At 39.8% G+C, this 23,246-nt stretch overlaps 1 protein-coding gene across 1 annotated transcript in view; it reads left to right on the top strand.

Annotated features, from left to right (window-relative positions):
- Nucleotides 1-592: 592 nt before the first annotated feature.
- Nucleotides 593-23,246, top strand: part of grik5 (glutamate receptor, ionotropic, kainate 5) — a 71,841-nt gene continuing 49,187 nt past the window's right edge. Inside the window, exon 1 of the mRNA XM_053625027.1 lies at nucleotides 593-952. The gene's annotated coding sequence lies outside the window, so the exon portion shown is untranslated. The remainder of the gene's footprint in view (nucleotides 953-23,246) is intronic.

A 23,246-nucleotide genomic window follows, 5' to 3' on the forward strand; every position in this document is an offset into this window, starting at 1 on the left:
GGGAGCAAAATATAGTGTTTCCTTCGTCCCTCAAATCTTTCATCATTTGACTGCAGCAGAATTAATTAAGCTTTGCCACCTTTGACAAGAAACAGTATCTTGGCCTTTGGAATTCTTTTACATCTACATATGGCCTAACAGTGTGTCTAGGGTCAGTGTGACGACCTGTATTTGAAGGTGTGTGTTTGTGTCTGTACAGCTATGGGTAAGGTCAGGAGCAAGAGGCTAACAGGAAGAGGCAGCTAATCATTAATGCATACTTCTGAGCCAGGTGGTAGGTTAGTGTGTGTGTTTGAGTGAGGGTGCAGATGTTAGTAAGAGTGTGTCTGAATGTGGGCATGTGTCTGGAAACGTGTGTTTTATTGTCTGTAGAGAATCTTCCAAATTAGACATGATTGTAGGCAGGTTTTTGGGCAGGCAGAGATAACATCTGCAGGAGAGAATAAGAAAATCTGAGACAGAGAGAAAGACAGACAGAACAGGCTTTTCGATTCCCCCCCCCCATCCCCCCTCCCCCCCACAATCTGATTGTAGCCTCACTTTCCTGGTCGGATCACTACAAACTAGGCCATAAATAAAGAGGCAGCGCGAGACTAAGCATAAAGGAGAGGAAAAATTAAAGTCCTCGATCTGATTCCCTCTTCTGTGTCTGTTTTTCATGTTAGTAGCACCAGCCAGGATTTCACTAAGCTCTGCAGCTTGGATAAGGTCCTCAACAAATGACTTCCCCCCCATGATATCAGATCATTACAACTGTAGACTTCTGAGCTGCTGCTTATCCACCCTCCTTTAAAGTCTGGCTATTTGGAACGGTCCATTCATTGCAGTAACAAAGGGTTTGGACAGTTGTGATTTTCCACTCTCTCTGACCGGAACCCAACATTTCACCAAAATCGCCACCTAACACAGCAAGTCCATGGCGCCCTGTTCCTGACGACGCATGCTTCACTCTGTGAGTAAATCACTTCTACACTCTACCTGTGTGTGTGTAGTAGTGAGTAAATCACTTCTATACTCTATTTATGTGTACGTGTGTGTGTTTCTTAGCCATGTTGTTTCTGGATGAGTGAGCTAACACTTGTTGTGTTTGGCCTGTCTGTGTGTGCATGATCCTGTGAGCAAATGATAACTTGTCATGTAGAATTACCTTTGGTTTGTTGGAGTTGATTCCTGAAATTGTGGTCTGTTTGTGTTCTCATGTGGACTGATGTATTTGAGCTTGCTTTGCTGCCTCACACAGTGCTCCCTTGAATATTCCTCTGTTTAACTATTCTGTAGAAATTCTGGGACGGTTACAAGACCAGACCTCTGGGCCTTAAACCCCCCTTAAATTTCATGTTGTATTTTCTAGACATGAAATATATTCTGGCATCCTGCTGAAATTTTTTGCAGGCCCTGTGAATTGTCACTAATTTTCGCTCCACTAGCGAGATACAGTACTTAGACTCTTATATAAGACGTGACTGGCCAAAAAAAAAATTTAATTGTGCTTCTCCTTAGCACTCAAGAAGTGCACATTAAAGCCATTTGGGACAATTCGGCTCCTTCTATTACCTGACAATTAGTGTGGACATGCCCTTAACCGGTCCAGCGAGCTGTGAAGAACATTGCCTTTGTACCCACTCCTTCGTTGGTTACGCAGGGCCTGAGAATCCGTCTCAAATTCCGTCTAATATCTCACATAGTTTCATGTCTTGAGAGTTATAGGACCAATATTTGTGTCTACAAAATCCTAGTTTCCAAGACTACACTTACTTAAGGTTTAATTACAGATGTAAATAAACTCAAAGGCCATTGGTTTGGGTATGCATTTTTAGAGATTTGCTCTGGGTGCTTTAAAAAGGAACTGTATATTTCTTCTCTCTTACATTTGACATTTAAGTAAGCTACATGAGGGTCCAGGTGTTTAAATATACCTTAGAGTTCCATCAGTGAAGAAAGAGGAGTAATGGGGCCAATGTTATTGAAGTTCAGGCTGATACAGTGTGCTCACTGGGTGTATACGTGTATTTATGTGTGTGTGTTTGCTGTTGCTGACGTAACTATTTCTGACGCTCGTAAGGCTCTCGTCGGTGCCCTGTACGAGGTCTGAGTGTACTTGCGAGTTATTGCTGCATTTACACACCTCTGTGATGTTCGCCTGCTCTGTTGCCATGGCACCGGGCCATTGCTATTTACTGGTAGGCTGAGAGCAAACACTGGAAGTAGCGGAGGTGTCAGAGATCATAAACATATCACAGAACATATAGTACATACAATCAAAACAAAACTATATAGCAAGACTCACACATGTGTGTTCATCTCATAAACATCAACTGAACTGAATCGGTCATGCTTAGTAATAATGAAGCATTTAGATGTGTATTAGTGCTTTGATGGTGCAAGTAACACCCCGTTCAAAATCCTCATTCAAGGACCAAACAAACTCTGAGGAAATATGACTTCACACCTGAGATAATAACCTGGTTCATTCTAACTGTGAACTACATAAGAAGAGATCTCTGTAATCAGATTTGTGATTATACTGAAATGAAACTGCGGCAACACCATTTAGATGAGTTCGCCAATGAAGATAAAGAAGCAGCTTTCCTCTAAAACCACGCCAGAGACCAGAGCTCACTGGATCATCTCCGAACACAGCTTACTGAAAGATGCTCACTGAACCAGTGCTGATAATTCTCTTATTCACAAGCTTAACCTCTTTCATTTATTTTTTATTTCTTCCCAATTTTTTTTTCTCTCCCAATTTGGTCACTGCCAGTTCCCACCCACTAGCAAGTTCTCCTTTATCCTCTATGACAGCTACCAACTGGGGGAAGGTGAGGACTGACACATGCTGCCTCCTAGACATGTCCAGCTTTGCCTCCAAATCTTTTCCGAATGCTCTTCATGCAATATGTTAAGGGTGTTACACAATGCAAAGTGTATTTGTTTAATACTTCAAATATTCCTACCTGTTTTTGTATTCAGATTTAAACCTGAAGCATGCATGGTCTAGATGAGAAGTTTGATTTTTCGCATCTAGACCATTTAAAGAAAATTTGAACCTTAACACTATGCCCCTGGGGGGAAATAACACTGGAAAATACTGGGGGAAAAAAAAGAACCCAGGACTTTCATTCACAAATTATAACAACAAATAGCAACAATTTGCAAAACATAACTCCATTCAATTGCTAAATCTTCTGTCTAATGTGACTAAGTAACTATTGTTGTTTACTGTTGACAACAATAACCACTCAATAATATTTTATCGGTTTTAATTTAGTTTTTTGGGTTTGTTACATTCTGGACTGTTTACTTGACACGCTGTCAGAATTTCTCTACTATGAAGCTGAGACTCAGTGCATTTCATTATAATGCCCATATAATTTTCTGGGAATATTTCACTTTAATAATGACGGCGATCAATCATTTAAGAACAGTGAGAAACATGTGCAATTAGCGTGCAAGGTAATATTTTCTAAATTGAATAAAATGATTAAATGACCAAGGCAGAGGTATGCTGCACTGTGTACAGCGTGTAATCTGCATGGGTTATATACAGGGTGTCCGAAAAGTCTCCATACGTAGGGGAAATTAACACTTTTTAGCAAAATGTCTTCCAAAATGTTTCATACTTCAGCCTTTAAGACTGACATTGACAAAAAGAAGGTATTGAAATCATTCTCATGGTGGATCGGGAAGGTGTCGCAAGGTTGCGATGGACTTTAACAGGAAATGTTTCAAGTACATCACACGATACTATCACCAAACTTATTAACAAATTGGACGTCCACGAGCATCCACTTACGAAGGCTCAACCGATGTGGTGCTGACAAACATAGTCCCCTGTGTATGGATACTTTTGGTACACTCTGTAGATTGGCAGCTCTATAAATACATCACAAATGTGTGTGTACCACTGTTAACTTATTTCCCATGCAAGACTAAGAAAAAGAAGAAAAATGGTTCTACCTTGTCCAGTGCTTGAATTTTTGGGCTAGTTTCAAGTGTGTACTTTTTGAGATTTAGTTGGGGTGGACATTTTGCTGAAACCTGACAACCCTGCCCACAAGCTTTGCTTTCAAGCTTCGCATGAAAATACTTTTTTTTTTATTATTTATTTCTTTCTTACTGCAGGATCCCAGTTCCAATGCACACACTTAATCAAAAAAAAAAAATTAAATCCAAACAATAGTGCAACCCCTGTTCATATTTGTATTTGTTTAGAACACATCTGTCTAATCTGAATAATGTATTCATATTCAGATACATCCCAACAATGCATAGGAGAAAAGCACTAACTGCATGAGCTTTCAGATGCTCATGATTGGCTAGTGTCTTTCTGATTGACAGGGGAGGTGAATAAGCAATCCTTCGCAAGCTTAACTTCCTTCCAGGTAATTACTGCCTTTCCATCATCATGCCATAATGAAGCTACTCTAATTAAGTTATATGTGTTAATGGTGCAGTTTATGCAATATAAATTTTTGTGCAGGGCAATGAAATCACTGGTGCTTTTGAGTACTGAAGATAAGCTTTTATAGTGCAGGACTTGTGCCAGTCTCAAACTCTATCTGTCCTGAGGTCTGTAAAGATGCCTGGAAGAGGTACAACTGCAGCATGCAGTGTAAAGGATAGGAATATGATCGCTTTAGATTGGATGTCACATGGAACATTGTGCAGTGTGAGACTCTCATTTAAGCCCTGCAATAAAATCCAGTTAATGTGTATTTGTAAAGCCACTCTCCTTCTTTAATGGGGAATGATGATAACCCTATCTTGCATAAATGTGAACGACTATCCATGACATCCATTTGCATTACATCTCAAACACGAGCCTAAAAGCTCTTCCCATTTTTCTTTTTCTTTTTTTTTTATTGTCCCCGAATAATGGCACAGTGATGGTGTTGCACTGATAATCATACAATTGTGGATTGGGGTCAAAGGAAAAATGCGATATTCGCACCCGAAGAACAGTTACAAGGTGACTGTCTAACTCCGAGCCGTCTGAGATACAGCATGTGCATGACTTCATCCCTAATACATCTTATGTTCATTTTTAATACCGCTCTGGCAGCCTTACTGACTACAGTGCCCTCCACTAATATTGGCACCCTTGGTAAATATGAGCAAAGAAGGTTGTGAAAAACTGTCTCTATTGTTTAACCTTTTGATCTTTTGTTCAAAAAAATTCACAAAAATACTCTGTTCTCATGGATATCAAACAATTGCAAACACAACACAGGTTTATATAAAAAAATCTTTGTTAGATATGGGTGTGCAGCAGTTATTGACTCCCCTATGAATTCATATGAGAAAAATATATTTGAACAATATTCCCACTGATATTTTTTAGTACACCTGGGTGACTAGGAACAGGAAATTGTTCAACGATGACTTAAATGTGAGGTAACACACATGCCAACTTCCCTTAGTCATTCATAACAATGGGTTATGACCATTTTTAAATCCAAGGAATATAGCTGTGATGTGCGGCAAAAGGTTGTTGAACTTCACAAAATGGGAAGTGGCTATAAGAACATAGCACAAGCATTGAAAATGCCCATTTCCACCATCAGGGCAATAATTAAGAAGTTCCAGTCAACTGGAAATGATATGAATCAACCTGGAAGAGGACGTGTGTCTATATTGTCTCAACACACTGGGAAAAGGATGGTTTCGAGTGGCCAAAAAATCTCCAAGGATCACAGCTGGAGAATTGCAGAAGTTAGTTAGTCTCGGGGTCAGAAAGTCTCCAAAACTACAATCTGAAGTCACCTACATCACCACAAGTTGTTTGGAAGGGTTTCAAGAAAAAATACTCTACTCTCATCCAAAAACAAACTCAAGTGTGTTCAGTTTGCCAGACACTACTGGAACTTCAAATGGGATCGGGTTCTATGGTCGGATGAAACCAAAACAGAGCTTTTTGGCAATAAACACCAGAGGTGATTTTAGCGCACACAGAGAGGAAGCCATATGGAAAAGTACCTAATGTCCACGGTTAAATATGGTGGTGGCTCTTTAACGTTTTGGGGCTGTTTTTCTGTCAGAGGACCTGGACATTTTGTTAGGATACATGGCATCATGGACTCTTATCAAATATCAACAGATATTAAATGAAAACCTGACTGCCTCTGTCAGAAAGCTTAAAAAAACAGGACAATGATCCAAAACATACATCAAAATCAACACAAAAATGGTTTACTGACCACAAAATCAAGGTCCTGCCATGACCATCCCAGTCCCCTGACTTGAAACCCATAAAAAACCTGTGGGGTGAACTGAAGAGGAGAGTCCACCAGCGTGGACCTCGAAATTTGAGGATCTGGAGAGATTCTGTATGGAGGAACGGTCTCAGATCCCTTGCCATGTATTCTCCAACCTCATCTGGCAATAATGCCTATAAAGGAGAAGACTCAGAGCTGTTATCTTGGCAAAGGGAGGTAGCACAAAGTATTGACTAAACGGTTGCCAATAATTGTTGCACACCTATATTTAACAAAGTTTTATATATATGTATATACATATATATATATATATATATATATATATATATATATATATGATCCTGTGCTTTGCAGTTGTTTGATATCCATAAGAACAGAGTATTTTTGTGAATTTCTTTAAGAAAATATCAAAAGGTTAAACAATAAAGACCATTTTTCACAGCCTTCTTTGCTCATATTTACCAAGGGTGCCAAAATTAGTGGAGGGCAGTGTATATCCCATGCTTAATGAAAAAAGAGGAGCAAATATGTCATAGGATACTGCTGTCTGATGATTGCAATTGTGAAATTTTTACATTGTTGCTGTGTAATTTTATTCTAAATGCCACTGTCAATTCTTGCCTTGTAAGTAAAGCAGATCTCACTGACTCATCATCACATACCCTGATTGTGTGTGTGTGTGTGTGAGAGAGAGAGAGGGAGAGATAGAAAAAAAATATCACCCATATTCCCATTTTCACGTACACAGTCCACAAAGTGTCTAACGCAGTTCTTTGACCATTTGACATGAGATTTCTGTTTGTTGTTCACAGCAATTCATTCTTAAAATGAAATTGTCAACTAGAGTTGTTCTCTCAAATGTCAGTCACAGTCAAAGCCTGACTCTCGGCTACAGCGTTGTGTTAATATCAGTGTTGAAACAATATGCTCTGTCGGTGTGATGTGCTTCAGCCTAGTCACACACGTACAGGGCTATTGACTTGTTTTGTTTGAGCATCAGTAACCCTTGTTGAGTCAGGAGCATAATGAGTGACCATCTCCGTGAGCGGTCTGATCCGGTTCAGACAGGGCTGTGAGCGCCGTGAGTGAGCCGTGAGGATTGCAGCTTGCATTATGGTCCATTTCACTTGCTTATTCATAATCAATTAGATATTTAGTCTGCCAGAATCACGACTCCGCATGCCTCTTGAATGCAAGAGGACAAGTTTGTAGAAGCCCAGCGTTTCTGATACAATAGACACGCATGGAAAGGCATCAGCTATTATTTCATATCCGAATGTATTTTCCGACTGTCAGCAGCTGCCTTTCGCTTGCTGAAGGAAAGCATGTAAAAAATATTTGTGATTTTTGTGATGTTCCTGTCAGTGCTTGACAGCTTGTTTCAGACGCTTTGTTTTGAAGGAGCGTGTTAGTTACTGCCCTTTTCCTTTTGCTCCTTTTCACACTTTTATGCTTTTGAAATGGGGCCAATTGTGTGCTGTTGCAATTAAGATCAATCTCCCATTACAGGCGAGTGACCAGCTCTGTCTCAGGCAGCTGCTACCTGTAGGCTCCCATTTCAGTGCTGGTGTGGGAGAGATCCATCTCCATTAGAGCTGAATACGGCAAGATGAGTACAGGGCCTCTTTCACGGGAGAGCAATGGATTGCACAGGCCTTCTTTACCTCAGCCCTCTCAGAGAGAGGAGAGGTTTGCTGTCTGAACTCGACTGCTAAGAAGTACAGCTCACACTTCAGCGGCCCAAGAGGGTTGCAAGTTTTTTGAAAAAGTCAATTAAAGCCAAGAAAGTCTGGCCGTGCGGTCGATCTTAGGTGGGATCTGAGTAGAAAATGTAGAGTTTCAGAGGAAGAGGAGGAGTGTTGAGGAGCTCATGGGAGACAAGCGGCTAAGAGGCCGGATTAAGAAAGTCTGGGTTCTCAGTCGAGTAGGGCGTGAGAGGTCTGTGTTGGATCATCTGGGTCTCCTGGCTGTCTTGGGGCACTCGCCCTCATTGATTAGCCGTCTCATGAAAAGATATGAGGTGCACTCCTTGCTGAGAGTAAGGGAAACATCTCCAGACACCCTGATGGGAATTTGCAACTGGGGTGTTAAAAAGAGAAAGGCAATTACCGATCAGCTTGGCTGCTCTCAGTGTGTTTGGAATTCCCATTCTCATTCGGCATTAGCCAGCAATTTTAGTCTTTGGCCGTGACACACAAGTAAATAATGACAACATAACAGTCTCAGCATGAGCTTTTGAATTTGGCCAGGGCAATAGTCATTTACAAGCTCTGTCCAAGCAGCTCTGAGTGCCCATGAATTGGACTGTCCTTTGAAGTGAACCACACAGTCTGATACAAAAACAAGTGATGTTTGATTTTAATGTAGAAGGCTGGGTACAAGGTGCTGCCAGAGGTAGTAACCTTTGAAAGTAGTGAGCCAAAATTGATTCACAATTTTGTGACTTTGAAATCTGCTTTTTGTAGATATCATGTATCTCATTTTAGAGTAGATTTAAGAGTAGAATTCAAAGGTGCTACAGTCATACACATTTTTTTAAATGAATTGTGTAAGATCAGTATACTTTATCTATAACTTCAAGATAAAATGATGACTTGCTGGTTTTTGGAATCCTACAAAAATACGGTGTGGACTATAATATTAGTAAGGATCCAAACCCGCCACCGTACACATTAAAAAGCAATTAAATACACATACACATTCAAAAAATGCAAACATTTATTCCTTTATTTATTTTTTTTAGGAAGTATTTTGGTTTCCACTTGGCAACACCATACGACAATGGAAATAGACTTATTGAACATTTAATTATTCGGTGTCACTGCTAACGCAGACCTACACCTCGTATTTGGAATATTCAACTCTTGAAAAACAGGGCTTCTGCAATTTTCCTTTGTCCTAACAAATTTACTACTCTCAAACTGGGCTATGCTTCCCTTCTTATAATTGAAATATAAAAACATTATGCTTTAATTAGGTGGCACAGCTGGTATCATTGCTACTTCACAACTCCAGGGTCACTGGTTCGGGTTCTGAACGGTCTCTGTGGAGTTTCTGTGCTTGATCTCATGTTCGTGTGGGTTTCCTTCAGGTTCTCTGGCTCCTCACACTTCCCAAAAGCATGCTGGTTAGGTAGATTGGTTATTCTAAATTGCCCCTGGGTGTGAATGAGTTTGTGAATGTATGTGTGTGCATGGTGCCCTGCAATGAACCTGTGTCCCATCCAGGATATATTCCTGCCTTGTGCCCACAGTTCTGATAAAGAGGTTACTGTAGATGAATGAATGGATATATCTTAATTAGAGGTATTAATTTCCGCATCTAAACATTCCTCCGAACACATACCTGTCGCCTGTGCATCTGCTAAAACTGACTCTTCCTCACTTCACTTCTCCTCTCCTCAATATTATCTGTCTTCATTATTTTCTATATGAATAACTATTTCCATGTCCATGTTCTGAAAAAGACATGCAATCCATTATTACGAAAGCTGGACTTCACTTGCCAAATTGAGTAATGTGGATTATTTATTGTACAATGTTGACCCATTTTTGGAAGTATCCAACATATTGCCTGTTTATTTGCAACACCAACCATACAAGCCAGGTCACATGGCTACTAATCACTTCACACATGAAGGGCAGTAAATGTTCTCACACAACCATTATAATTAATGCAGGCTCAATGCATTTTTGTATGCCTATGTTCAAAGTGGTGGCTTTGGGGGGGGGGGGGCATTACTTTTCAACATTCAGTACAGACTTAAAGTGGCAGTGGCTAATTTGGCTGATACGGTGTCTAGTAAAACTATGCAGATTATTGTAGAATAACAGAAATGTATACAGGTGGCTTGAAATTATGTTCAGTGTATACAAAAGTGGAAGACTGTGGGAGATTTAAGTGTCATATCTCTTCATCCAAGTACATAATTGATCGAACTAAAGCCTCCCTACTATCAAAAGGATAATCAGAAAATATGTTTTTTTAAAAGTTTGAAAAAAATCCAGATCAACTGTATGTTACCATGATTAGACTCTTGACATATATGTTTATCTCTCAATACAAACTTCTTCATCAGGCTCATTAGGGATCAGGATGTAAACCTCGGTTTCTGTAAAACTGCTTTGTGATGATGTCTATTGTTAAAAGCTCTATACAGTTTTTTTTTTATTATTATTCTTACAAACATCAATATCCAGAACATTTGGAGTCACTAACAATGCTGTTGCCTTGCATTCTTGATCCAATTAGCCTCAGACCAGCCTACTGTAACCTTCCGCCATGCATATTTATAGAAAAAGTCTGGGCATCCCTCACCAAATTACATATATTGTTGATTTGAAAAAGAAGGAAAAACAACCTCTGCAGCAAACTATAAAAAAAAAAAAAAGCATCTAGCATCTGAGGAGCAAAAAACTAATGTAGCAATGAAGCAGCAAGACATGGCAGAATCAATATTTAGGATTAGCATAAACAGTACAAACATGCAAATGATAGTTTGTATACAGAAAAGGACATTGAACAGATTGAGAAGCTGCATTCATCCTGCAGTTGTGTAGGATTTTTCTTTTAACAAATTACAGTGCTGTATTTGAAGAGTATTTGTTTATTAATTTCCTGAATTCTTCTGTCTTTGTGTATATCTCATACTAAATAGTTTCAGAAATTAAAACAGAATCTAAGATAAAACAAAGGCAATCTCAGTAAACACAAAATACAGATTTTAAATGATAATGATATTTATTGAAGCAAAAAAGTTTTCCAATACCAACTGGGCCTGTGTGAAAATGTATTTGCCCCCATAGTTACTAATTCCCCAGATCTATGAAACTGCATTCGTAATGGGGTTCAGCTGGACCAGACACAACCTGTTCAATCAAATCAACACTTTAATAAAACTTTTTCAACAGCATGATGTTGGTTAAAAGGTCTTATCCAGTAACACACTATGGCAAAATTGAAAGAAATTCCAAAAAATGATGAGGAAGAATGTGATTGAAATACATCAGTCTGGATTACAAAGCTATTTCAAAGGCTCTGGGACTCCAAAGAACCAAAGTGACAGCCATTATTTCTAAGATTAATATTATCTATAAGAGCTAAGGAGAACATCAGTGGACCTACAGGCCTCTCTTGCATCAATAAAGGTCACAGTTCATAACTCCACTATCAGAAAGACACTGGGCAAAAATGGCATCCATGGAAGAGTGCTGATGTAAAAACCACTGCTAACCCAGAAGAACATTAAGGTTCATCTGAATTTTGCCAAAACACACCTTGATGATTCTCAAACCTTTTGGGAGAACGTTCTGTGGACTGATGAATCGAAAGTGGAACTGTTTGGAAGACAGGGGTCCTGTTACATCTGGCACAGAATATCATACCTACGGTCAAGCATGGTGGTGGAAGTGTGATGGTGTTGGGAGGCTTTGCTGCTTCAGGGACTGGGCAACTTGCAGTATTTGAGGGAAACATGAATTCTGCTCTCTACCAGAAAATCCTAAAGGAGAATGTCCAGTCTTCATTCTGTAAATTGAAACTCGAGTGCAACTGCATTATGCAGCGAGACAATGATCTGAAGCTTAGGAGTAAATCCTAGTCCTAGAAGTAAGTGGAAGACTGATCTAAAGTTTTCGGAGGTGTTTGGCTGCAGTTATTGCTGCTAAAGGTGGCACAACCAGATTTTAGGTTTATGGGGCAATTAGTTTTTCACATGGGTGATAGGTGTTGGATTACTTTTTTTAAATTATATTGTGTGTTTACTCAGGCTGCCTTTGTTTCATGTTGTATTTCGTTTAAAGATCTAAAACTGTTTAGTATGAGATATACACAAAAACAGAAGAAATCAAGATGGAGGCAGCTACTTTTTCACAGCACTGTATGTAAATATTAACTGAATCAAATAGTTGATGGCAATAGTTTAAAAAGCACCGTGTAAAATGCCAGTGTTCCAGCTGCCATGCATACTGCCATGTGTGGCGGCTCCCACGTGGTTAGTTGGAACATGTTGGTTTTATTACAGCCTCCACCGGACACACCAAGCTTCTGATAATGTCACCTCCCGGTAGACTCAGAAGGCTTTACCACACAAGATGCCATTTCAGTCTCTTCGTAACCAAATGTCAAGAGTTGAAGCACATTTTATAGCTTTAATAGAGTCTATATTCTTTTTACGAGGTCAGGACAGTGTGTCTTTTAACAATAAAGGCCTTTATGAAAAGGCCATGAGTTCATGCTGATGTTGCAGTTGTCTGCCCAGCAGTGTTTTCACAGCACTGTTAATCCATACCCTTTTACCTACTTAGTCCCAGAGCTTATGACTGAAAACGAAACGTATCACTCCTCCACATTAACCTGAGCTTGCATGGCGCGTTTGTTATGTTTGTAAATGTTTTTGTGAGCATTGTGTCCTTTAGACGCTCGGGCAGTTAAGCGGCCTCGGTGTCTGTCAGAAGCGCTCAGGTCCTTCTTAATGTCAGGCCTTGACAACTCTCCCCTCAGGTTAACGAGTGTGTGCTGCCATACGCTGCCATGCTGGAGTGTGATTGCTTCGTGTGTTGTGGTGGCGTCAGGTCATTAGTCACCGATTGACATTTCCCATCATGCTCAGCTGAGACAGCTGCCATGCCACGTTAATGGCGTGGCCACGGAGTTCGCTACTCACAGTTAATTGTCGGCAAATGTTCGAGGTGGTGGTGTCTCACCTCACGAGTCCGCTTTTTAATTAGTACTCCCCGTCAGTGGTTCACTGCTCTGAATTATTTATCTATTTGAGGCATTAACAAGCAGGGCGGATGCATCTTACTGACTCTAAGAAGGCCGCAGCAGAATCACGAGGCATTACTTTTCCAGCCTTCAGCACAGCTTTTCTTCAAACCCTCTTTCAACCCCACACAGCTCCTCCTCTTTTTATCCTTGCTTGTCAGAAACAGATGACAAATACGTTTGTACCACCAAGCGCTGGTGTCTGTGGCTCATTATATAAAGGCTGGTGGAAGCAGCGTAGTGTTATTATTGTGTTCTTTTGAGGATTTCTCAGGATTATGTGTGGTTGCATTTGGACTGTTTCTAGGATTGTCATGGGTTGATTCTTGGAAATCATTGCAGAGAGAACGAAACGTGCACTGCGTACACCTTTCTCGAGGAAAAAAAAAACAGGCCGAGCAGATTTGACACTTGACATTTCCCAGCCCCCTTGAGACGGTCAATATTCCATCAGGCAGTTGTCTCAAAATTGGTTGTCTGGGTGCTGCTTGATTTCAAGAAGGATTTGAAATATTTAAGTTGGATGAATTTTAAATGTCCTGGGTTTGAGAATAGCTAAAAACAAACAAAAAAGGTTTGAAAACAGAAAATCATTGTTCAGTGTCACTATTCAGTAAAGCAGTTGCTGTCAAATACAACAACCTGCGAAAACAGACAGACACATTTTCAAATGTTTACTCTTTCTGTTTGGTTTTATTTGGTTTTCTTTGTAGCTAGCCACATTAGAAGACTGTTGTCATAATGATATGCGGGATTTTCCTCAGGCATAATGTATTCATTCATTCATCTTCAGTAAGCACTTTATCCTGGGAAAGGTTGTGGTGGATCTGGAGGATATTCCAGGAACACTGGGTGAAGTCCCCTGGATGCACGTGGATGGGATGCCAGTCCATCTCTTGGCATCAGTGGCTTGACGGTTAAGGCTCTGGGTTACTGATCGGAAGGTCGGGGGTTCAAGCCCCAGCGCTGCCAAGCTGCCATTGTTGGGCCCGTGAGCAAAGCCCTTAACCCTCTCTGCTCCAGGGGGCGCTGTATCATGGCTGACCCTGCACTGTGACCCCAGCTTCCTGGCATGCTGGGGTATGCGAAGAAAAGAATTTGACTGTGCATATGTATATGTGATAAATAAAGACTCATTATCATTATCATCCACACAAACACACATTCACACACTCATTTGCATCTAGAGGCCAGTTATCTTAGCCAATCTGGCTACCAGCATGTTTTTGTGAGTTGGGAGGAAAACAAGAGAACCCAGAGGAAACTAGGACTAGGAAACGGGGAAAATATTCATGACAGTATTTTCCCAGACATGAGAAATGAGCTAGAGCTATGTCTGGTCTTGGTCATGCATTCTTCATCTATTGTGCCTTAATCAAATTGGACTGTGTATGGAGTCAAAAAAATCCTACAAAGTTTCAGTTTTTCACATAGACTACAATGAACTGGAACTGTTCAGTCGAAGTGATAATTCATTCCTTTTTCCTGAAGCTCTGATTTACAGATGCCAGATTTCCACTTCTGTCTTTAGGTCTTCGATCAGTCAATGGGCAATCATTTGCAATCAATTACTTCTCTCTACTGTAGGTTAAAGAATGCAAGCTTATGGCGAGGGAGAAGTGGCTCAATTTGATCGTGACAGTCTTCATGTCGAAGATAAGTCTTTTGTGGTCATGGAGTAGCCTACAATTGCACGTTACTGTTTTCCCTGCTCTAACCTGTAATTTGAAACTCATTAAGTGATGTTTAATTGTAGTCGAGCTGAAACCGAAAAGCCATAAACAGTGCAGTTGAGAGGTACTTGAAGACCAGAACATACTGAATATAGTTTATGAGGGCTTCCCCCCCTCAGAAAAAAAAAAATCTTTTGCCACAAGTGTGTAATCTTACAGTCTGCCTAAGCACTATCACCTGAAATCTATCTGGAGTCCAGATCGATGAATGATGTTTTACTCGAACTGTCTAAGCACCAGCTGTTTAAAATGGCCTACTAAAATGATCATGCATCTTAACCCTGTTGAAATTCGGCTTGCGTTCTGGAGCACTGTTATGCTGCTTCTGAAATGGAGTCATTCAGTGTAGGACTGAAATAAAGCTGTTTATTTTGTTCATCTATCATACCATATATATCTCTCATCTAAATCCAGATGACAAACGGCCCTCTTTCCCCTTGTTCCCATTTACATCTGAGATTTCTTGCTTCCCTCCCACTTCAAGTAATCTATCTTCTCTTTCTCTCTCTCACTTTACTCTCCACTATCAGCCATCATCTCACACCTCTCACAGCTGTTGTTTAGGTCTCCATTTCTTTATTTCCATTCATTTCTTTGTCTTCCATCTCTAGGTGCCTGAGTCCTTGTTTTTTTCTGCTTTCTATGATGTTGCATATTCTTGTGAGGAAGTTTATTGGCCTCGAAATTGCCGCAGCGCTCTACTACTACACAAATACAGAAAGAAAGAAAAAAACCCCACAGGAGATTATGGATGATTTCTTTCCTCCTTTTTTTTGTTCTGCCCTTCCCCTTGCTCCGCCTGTACCTTTTGTTTGGCCCCCCTGACACTTCCAGACATAACTCTCACCCTTCATCTTGTGTATTAATCTCCCTCCCAGGATGGAGCACGTGCGGTGTGGTTCTAAACGGTAGAACGGGTGAGACAGAGAAGACAACGAGAGTCAGTAGATGGAGCTGAGAGAGCACTGGCACTCACTCCATCTGGCTGTCTTCTTCTTATGATGTGTCTGTCCTTCGCCCCTGTTGAGCCGGAGAGGTGGCGTGATGAAGTGAACAGGCGCTGGAGAGAAGCAGGGGCTACAGAAAAATGGATGAAAGAGTGGGAGAGGTGGATGGTGGAGAGCCATTGGCTAATGGTGGGATGCTGACTGTGGGGGGGCTGGGAGGTTGAGAGAGATGGATGAAGAGAAGGACCTGGAATGTGTGTGCATGTGTGTGTGTGTGTGTGTGTGTGTGCACATACATATGTGCATGTGTAAATTAGCTTTAATGTTGTAGTGGTCTTTTTTTGTTTCTCTTTTGTTTTTCCATCTACCTCTCAGTGTGTGCGTGTGTGTGTGTGTGTGTGTGTTAAGCTCATTCTCTTCTCCTCTAATGGTGAGCTGCATTGAACCCCTGGAGCTTCGAGTGACATGGGAATTTACATTCTTTAATAAAGAGGAGAGGTGAAAAAAACATGATTAAAGTTAGAACTGCCTGCAGAGAGTGCCGCCTGAAATCGCTCATCTAAAATCTCTTTCCTCCATCTCTCAAGCTGTGACTGATCTTTTCTTTCGCTGTTAAATGAATCCGCGGCTGCCTTTGTCCCTCTCTGTCTCGCTCGCTTTGTCTGTGCTGCAGTGGTGATGACTTGCCGTGGTTATGGGAGGTTGTTACCGGTGGTAATAGGAGTGTGAGGTCACGTTGTGAAGCTGGTGCCAGACAGGCTCTCAGTCATCATTATTATTTTGTGCTGAGCGCACGTGTTGTTGTTGCTAATTAAAGACTGATAGTGATTAAATATTTAGGTTGCAGGATAATTAATGGTGGCTGAAAACAGGCGTACTATAGGCTACACCCGTTCCTACACACACACACACACGGCTAGGTTTAATGCACACATCCGAACGCACACACAAACACAAATATGCACATGCTCACTCATTGAAACAAAGCTCTCTCCCTGTCACTCTGAACCAATTGTACAACTTTTCCTATGAGATTTTAAACACTCTATTTGTCTCACACGTGCAATTACACGGGGACGCGCACACACACACACAAACACACACACGGACGTGGATCCATGTCCCCAGCTACCCAAACACATCTGTTTTGCCTCATTTAATCATAAATCTAAGAACATGACCCCATTTTCCAGTTTGAAATATGAACGTACACTCTGATGATAAGAAGCCAGATATGTTTAAAGATGAAACATTTATGTAATAAATAAAGCGTTTCAGTATTACCAGAAGCCGAAGCGTCACTACTGTACGAGGGTTTTGAACGAGAGGTTGTGGGATGTACTTTTCCCAACAGTTAATGGAGTAAATCAACAGTATTTGATCAGCTTTCAATACTTGGCTGTTAAAGCAGAAATACACATGATTCTCATTAGTGAAAAATCGACTGATGAGAATTTTTAGTGTCACATCCAAGTCTGCTCCTGCTACGATCTCCGACTCCGCAGCTAGTTCACAGGTGACATGGTGTTCAGTCAGAAGACTAAAGTGAAACCTATCCACATTTCTGGCAAGGTTGCAAGGGTTATTTATTTATTTATTTATTTATTTATTTACATCAAATTGCGGTAGTTTTGGAAAACGTTTGCTGGTGGGAACAGCGAGTCTGTAGGTGGTGTTCATTTTTGGTAGGTTTAAAAATAGTCTGCTGGCTTCCAAGAACTATATAACAAATAATTGAATTAAATGAGTTAAAAGAGTTAAATATAACCCATTTCTGAGTGCAAACAGTGTGCGGTATCTACAACCACATATTACAATGTTTGGGAGAGGGAACGTTGGATAAAAGAAGTGGATAATGTTCAGACTAGGTGATGATTAAAGAAATGATGTATTGCGGATGCTGGAAATCAGATATGCCTGTGCACCATGGTGAACTTGTTTCCTATGCAAAGTCTGAGAAAAAGAAGAAACCATGCATCACGCACGCATCTCCCTCCTTCCGAGCTAATTATAGTTCCTGTATTGTCTTGTCTTGTTGGTTTAATCCTGATTAGCTTGATAAGCTCATTACAAGGTGGTCGTTTCCCCATTTACCAAATCTGGCATTTAGAGTGTGCATCTTATACTACATTTATAGAGTAATTATCATTTAACCCATGCTTATCAGAGGTTGGTATGATTCTCATAATTCTCAAGATTCTCATGATTCATGCTATTAGACTGCACACACATTCCAGCCACTGGCCCTGAGGCTATTCACTACTGGACTGATTTGACTGATGTATACATAATATGCAGGGATATTTGATATATGCGCTGAATGTATAGTGCAAACGTTATGCTTCACAATTGAACTGCCTGAGGTAAAACATTATTTAAAGAAAGCGTCAAATATGTAGCAAGTCCTATCTTTTTTTATTTTATTTTTTATATATATAACAACATCTATTTTGTAATGAACATTTTTCTTTTCATGAGTCATAGAGGTATCGTAGAAATGAAATGAATAAAGTAAAGCAATCAGGGAGCTGTAAAGAATCTGTTTGCTTGCTTTAACATCTCCACGCTATGGTAGCGTATTAATTACATGAAATGCTTCATTAATGTTTCAGTTTCTTGTACACGGCTTGCTTTTGCTTCATCTCTCTGCCTGGGCTCCAGAACTGTGTGTGTTGGTTTCAACAAGATGATCGAATTTCCCTAGAATGTCAGCCCCATGCACTTTCACCACCATTGTAAAGCATTTACATTGACATTTACTTATTTGGCAGGTACATTTATCCAAAGTGACCTGCAGCTAAAGCTCCACAATGATCGACTACCACTCACTATTAGCCTCAGACCAGGCTGTTTTTGTAGGTTTTTCAATTTGCTGCAAGTCATCGGCGCGTTACATTTATTTATTTATTTATTTATTTATTTTTTATAATTGCACATAAATTTAAGACAGTTAAAATCTGTCTTAAGACAGTCAAAATCAGTTAAATGGAACAGCAAATGCTTAGCATCCAAAATCTCTTTACGCTGCTAATGTTGCAACTAAAGAACAAATATAAAGACAAAGCTTTGCCTATACAAACCATTGAACGCATTTTCATTGATATTACGACATTGTTAACAAACATTGTTACAAAATATGTTACACATGTCCAAATCTAGATGCATCACAGCAGTACAGTGTGTGTCATTGTCACCTTACAATTCCAGAGTGCCCTGTTTGATCCTGGGTTTGTGTTACTGAATTTTGCATGTTCTCCGCATGTCTACACGGTTTCCTCCCACCTCCCAGTAAGATGCTGGAAAGTAAATTGGTGACTCTAAATTGTCCCTAGGTGTGAATGTGTGTGTGCATGGTGCCCTGTGATGCACTGGTGTGCCATTCAGGGTGGATTCCTACCTCACACTGAGTGTTCCAGGGATAGGCTCAAGGTCCACCACAACCCTGGCCAGGATAAAGCACATGCTGAAGATGAATGAATGAATGACCAAATGTAGCATATGCATTCAGCAGTTGTTGTTGTCTTTTTAATTTAATTTACTTTTTGCATTTGCTTCACAGTATGTATTACATTTGTATGTATGTATAACATTTTTGCATCACTGCGTTACAGTATGTGCTTCACATGTTGTAGGAGTTATTGTTCTGCTGCAGAAAGTGTCATACAGAAATTAATAATAGCGTTGTAGTGTTAAATATGGATTGACCGAAAGTACTTAATGAGTGCCATGAGAAGAATTATCTGTGGTTGGATTTGTTAGTTTTTATTAAGTGGGAACCCACACTGTGTTAATCCTGCTTTGTGAGACAGGCCTCTGAACTATTATCTGTCTATCATTTTGAGAATTGCTTCAGCCTTATGTTTGTCTTTTTTACTTTGCATGGTTTTTAGATAAAAGCTTTGATACAAGCTGAACCTGTCTGTCTGTCTGTCATTCATGGCATTTATATTGTAAAATGTCATGTCTGCTTGTTATCATCGGATTAATAGTCCAGAAATGGGGCCCATTCTTCATCCATGGATTACTGAATTAGCTGGAGTGGATTGTTGTCAGTTTGACCTGACCCTTTATTTGATGCTGTTGTTGGACTTGTTAACAAGACAATAATCCGTAAGCTCAAAGCGGCTCTAGAGCAGGCTTTTCCAATGTAAACAAGATTAGACTGCACATTTAAAAGAATGATATATATTAGAACATATATTACTAAATACTTTTTGTGTTTACTAAATGCAATTATTAGTCCTCATATATATATATATATATATATATATATATATATATATATATATATATATATATATATATATAATTTTTTAAATAGCTTACAGCCTGGATTGAAGTCTCAGCTACGGAGTTATGTCTATAGATTTTTTTTTTTAGCATGGAGATATATTGCCCTTGCATTCCACAGAGTAATTGTAGGATTGTTGCACATATTTTAAATGCTTTTAATATGGCACTATTCAAAACGGAGTCTGAACTATAAGTACATAAATCAATTGGGCGCATGTTTTTTTGAGACACGCATAAATAAACCAAAACATAGGCAGAAATATATTAAATTGCGAATTTGAAACAGCAAATAGAGCATGAATAAATAGCTAAATCTTGCACAAGCATTATGATTTTCCTGACTCTGATTTAGTCTCCCAAAGACACATTAAAATAAACTGTGCATGTCTTACCACATTTTGTCCAAGAGAAATAGGAACATTTCCATTAGTCAAACACCGACTTGCTGATCATGATTGAGTCTTGATATGTATCTGCCAATGCAGGCAAAATGGGACCATGCTGTTATCTCCAATAACTCACTCCAGCTATACTAATCAAGTTCTTCCGAGAACTGAATTAGCCTGTTCAGAATTATCACAGTTGGGATATCATTTTATATTGGATGTTTTAAAGAAAAACTGGGCCCTGGAAGGAAACAGATTTATTTAAATCATTGAAACCTAAATATTCTTCACTCATAGGTTTGATATGATGTATTTTTTGGCAAAAGTCTTTCTCTAGGCGAAACACAAATACACCCACCCCCTGTGTACCACCCATGCAAACTTTCATAAATTTAAATACACTTTCTTTTCTGACTCACAAAAATGTCCACTAACATCTGACTCATTATTTCATAAGCATACTCTTAGAAAAAAGACTTCCTTAAAGGATTTTTGAACCTTAAGTGTTCTTTACTTCCTAAATGGGCTCAACTGAAAGGGAACCACTGTGCTGTAGGGTTCTACAGAGAACCTTTAAGGGTTCCCTCTGAGTGACAAACCCAAGAATGGGCATGTTCCTCTCTGCTGCACTTATCACAACCCTGGAGATCCTACGCACTCCATATTTTTTGTGTGTTTTGCCTCATCATGTTTTAATTGCTTATGATGCTCTGTCTTGTTAAAAAACATCAACCTCTAATTAAGCATTCAGATTGAAAATCGGAGGAACTCCAGTGAATGCAGGAAATGTCAACTAATTTAGAAAAGCTGTCATTCAGTATTATCTTGAATGAAAATGAGAATGAGATGATTAGTCTATTAATCATAACAAAAGCAAGTTGATTGGCTCCTGTGTATACAGAGCAATTATCAGAACCTGTTTCAATTTGCAAATATTGTTTTCATCTCCCCATGACTATAGTTTTCACCTCTTCCAAATCGATGAGAAGCAAGACACAAAATTGTTGAATTCTTGGGTGACAAAAATGGTGTGAATAATTATGTTTAATGACCAGCATCTTGGGTTTGCCAACAAAAACAAAGCACCAGCGTTCCCAAGCTCTTTTCAAATGATCCAGTTTATGAAGTGTTTGGCTAAAGATCAGGGAAATTACACTCACACACATTCAAAAATTGTACAGTACTTGAGGCCCACTAGGACCACTAAGTGAACACTACTAGGCTATCATGGTTTCCTAAATAAGGCTTATTGATAGACAGTTGCAATCAAAATTATTCAACCCCCACGGCTTCATTAGTTGCACCAAGTGAGTTTGAGCTGGAACACATGAAATACCTGAACTGGCTATGGGCAGAAAATCATGAAATACCTGGACGGGGCAGAAAAAGGAAGCTATCAACGGCTGCTACCATATTTTTGAGAAGGCAGGTTGTGAAAAACCCTTCGAGTGACTGCAAAAGACCTGCAGTGAGACTTGGTGGCAACAGGCACTGAGGTTTCAGTAAGTACAGTAAGGCACGTACTAAATGCAGAAGGTTTCCATGCCAGAACTCCAAGACGTACACCACTACTGACCCAAAAACACAAGAAAAGACGACTCAAAATCATATAAAAAACTACAGAAGTTTTGTGATTCTGTTCTGTGGAGCGTTGAAACAAAACTGGAACTTTTCGGCACGATTGATCAGTGGTATGTCTGGAGGAAGAAGAATGAAGAAAGAACACTCTGTCCACAGTCAAGCATGGTGGTGGCTCGGTGATGCTCTGGGACTGCTTTGTATCCTCTGGCACTGGAAACCTGCAGTGTGTGGAAGGCAAGATGGATTCATTGAAGTATCAGGAAATCCTAGAAGAAAACGTCATGCCATCTGTGAGGAAGCTGAAACTTGGTCATCATTGGACCTTCCAACAGGACAATCATCCCAAGCATACCTCAAATTCCACCAAGGCTTTGTTGCAGAAGAAGTCCTGTAAGATTCTACAGGTCCATCACAGTCACCTGACTTGAACACCATAGAAAATCTCTGGTGGGATTTGAAGAAGGCGGTTGCAGCACACAAACCCAAGAATATTACTGAACTGGAGGCCATTGCTCATGAGGAATGGGTTAAGATTCCTCAGGAACGCTGCCAGAAGCTGGGGGTTGAATAATTTTGATTGCAACTGTATCTAAGGTACGAAATTATAATAACATTATCTTTTTTATACAAAACAAGTCTTCTATTCTTGAGCTGTTAAATAGGAAACTTGAATTCTGTCACTCAAATTGTTGGAGAAAGCAGAACATTCCTAACAATCCTTGACCTGGGCCATTTTATGATAGTTCGTTTTTTTTAAATAACGCATTTAAGCTTTTGCTTCAAACTAGAAACAAACTAGCTGTGATGTGTCACGATAACCCAGCATGATGCTTTTAAAATTAATGCTCCCACACTTTTGGCTGTGACTGAAAATGTTTATTTAACTTTAATTACATTTAGCTGAAATGACACCACCCGGGAATGCAGGAACTTTAGTTTATGCCATCTTACTTCATTAAAAGCAGCTTTACTACACAGTAACTGCCTGATTTTGGAGTGTTAGGACCCCTGGTAACATGCATGTTTGTGTTAGCGTGGGTGTGTGTTTTTATTCCAAGTGCTGTCTTGCTAATGGATAGACTACCACCTCCAGAAACAAATAAATAAATCTAACTAATTTCGAATTTAGCAGTGCTACTTTGCTGAAACAGAGGCATTTGTTAAGTACAGTGGTCTGTTGAAGCTATTTAAAAAAAAAAAATAATTGGAGAGAAGAGTCAGGGCGAATGAAATCAGAGAGAGAGAGAGAGAAGAACAGAGGGAGGAGTAATGGAAGGTGCTGTGAACAAACAGCTGCAACCTACCGTGTATGCACCCCCACAATGA

This window comes from Ictalurus furcatus, chromosome 1, assembly GCF_023375685.1.
Source record: "Ictalurus furcatus strain D&B chromosome 1, Billie_1.0, whole genome shotgun sequence".
Classification (NCBI taxonomy): domain Eukaryota; kingdom Metazoa; phylum Chordata; class Actinopteri; order Siluriformes; family Ictaluridae; genus Ictalurus; species Ictalurus furcatus.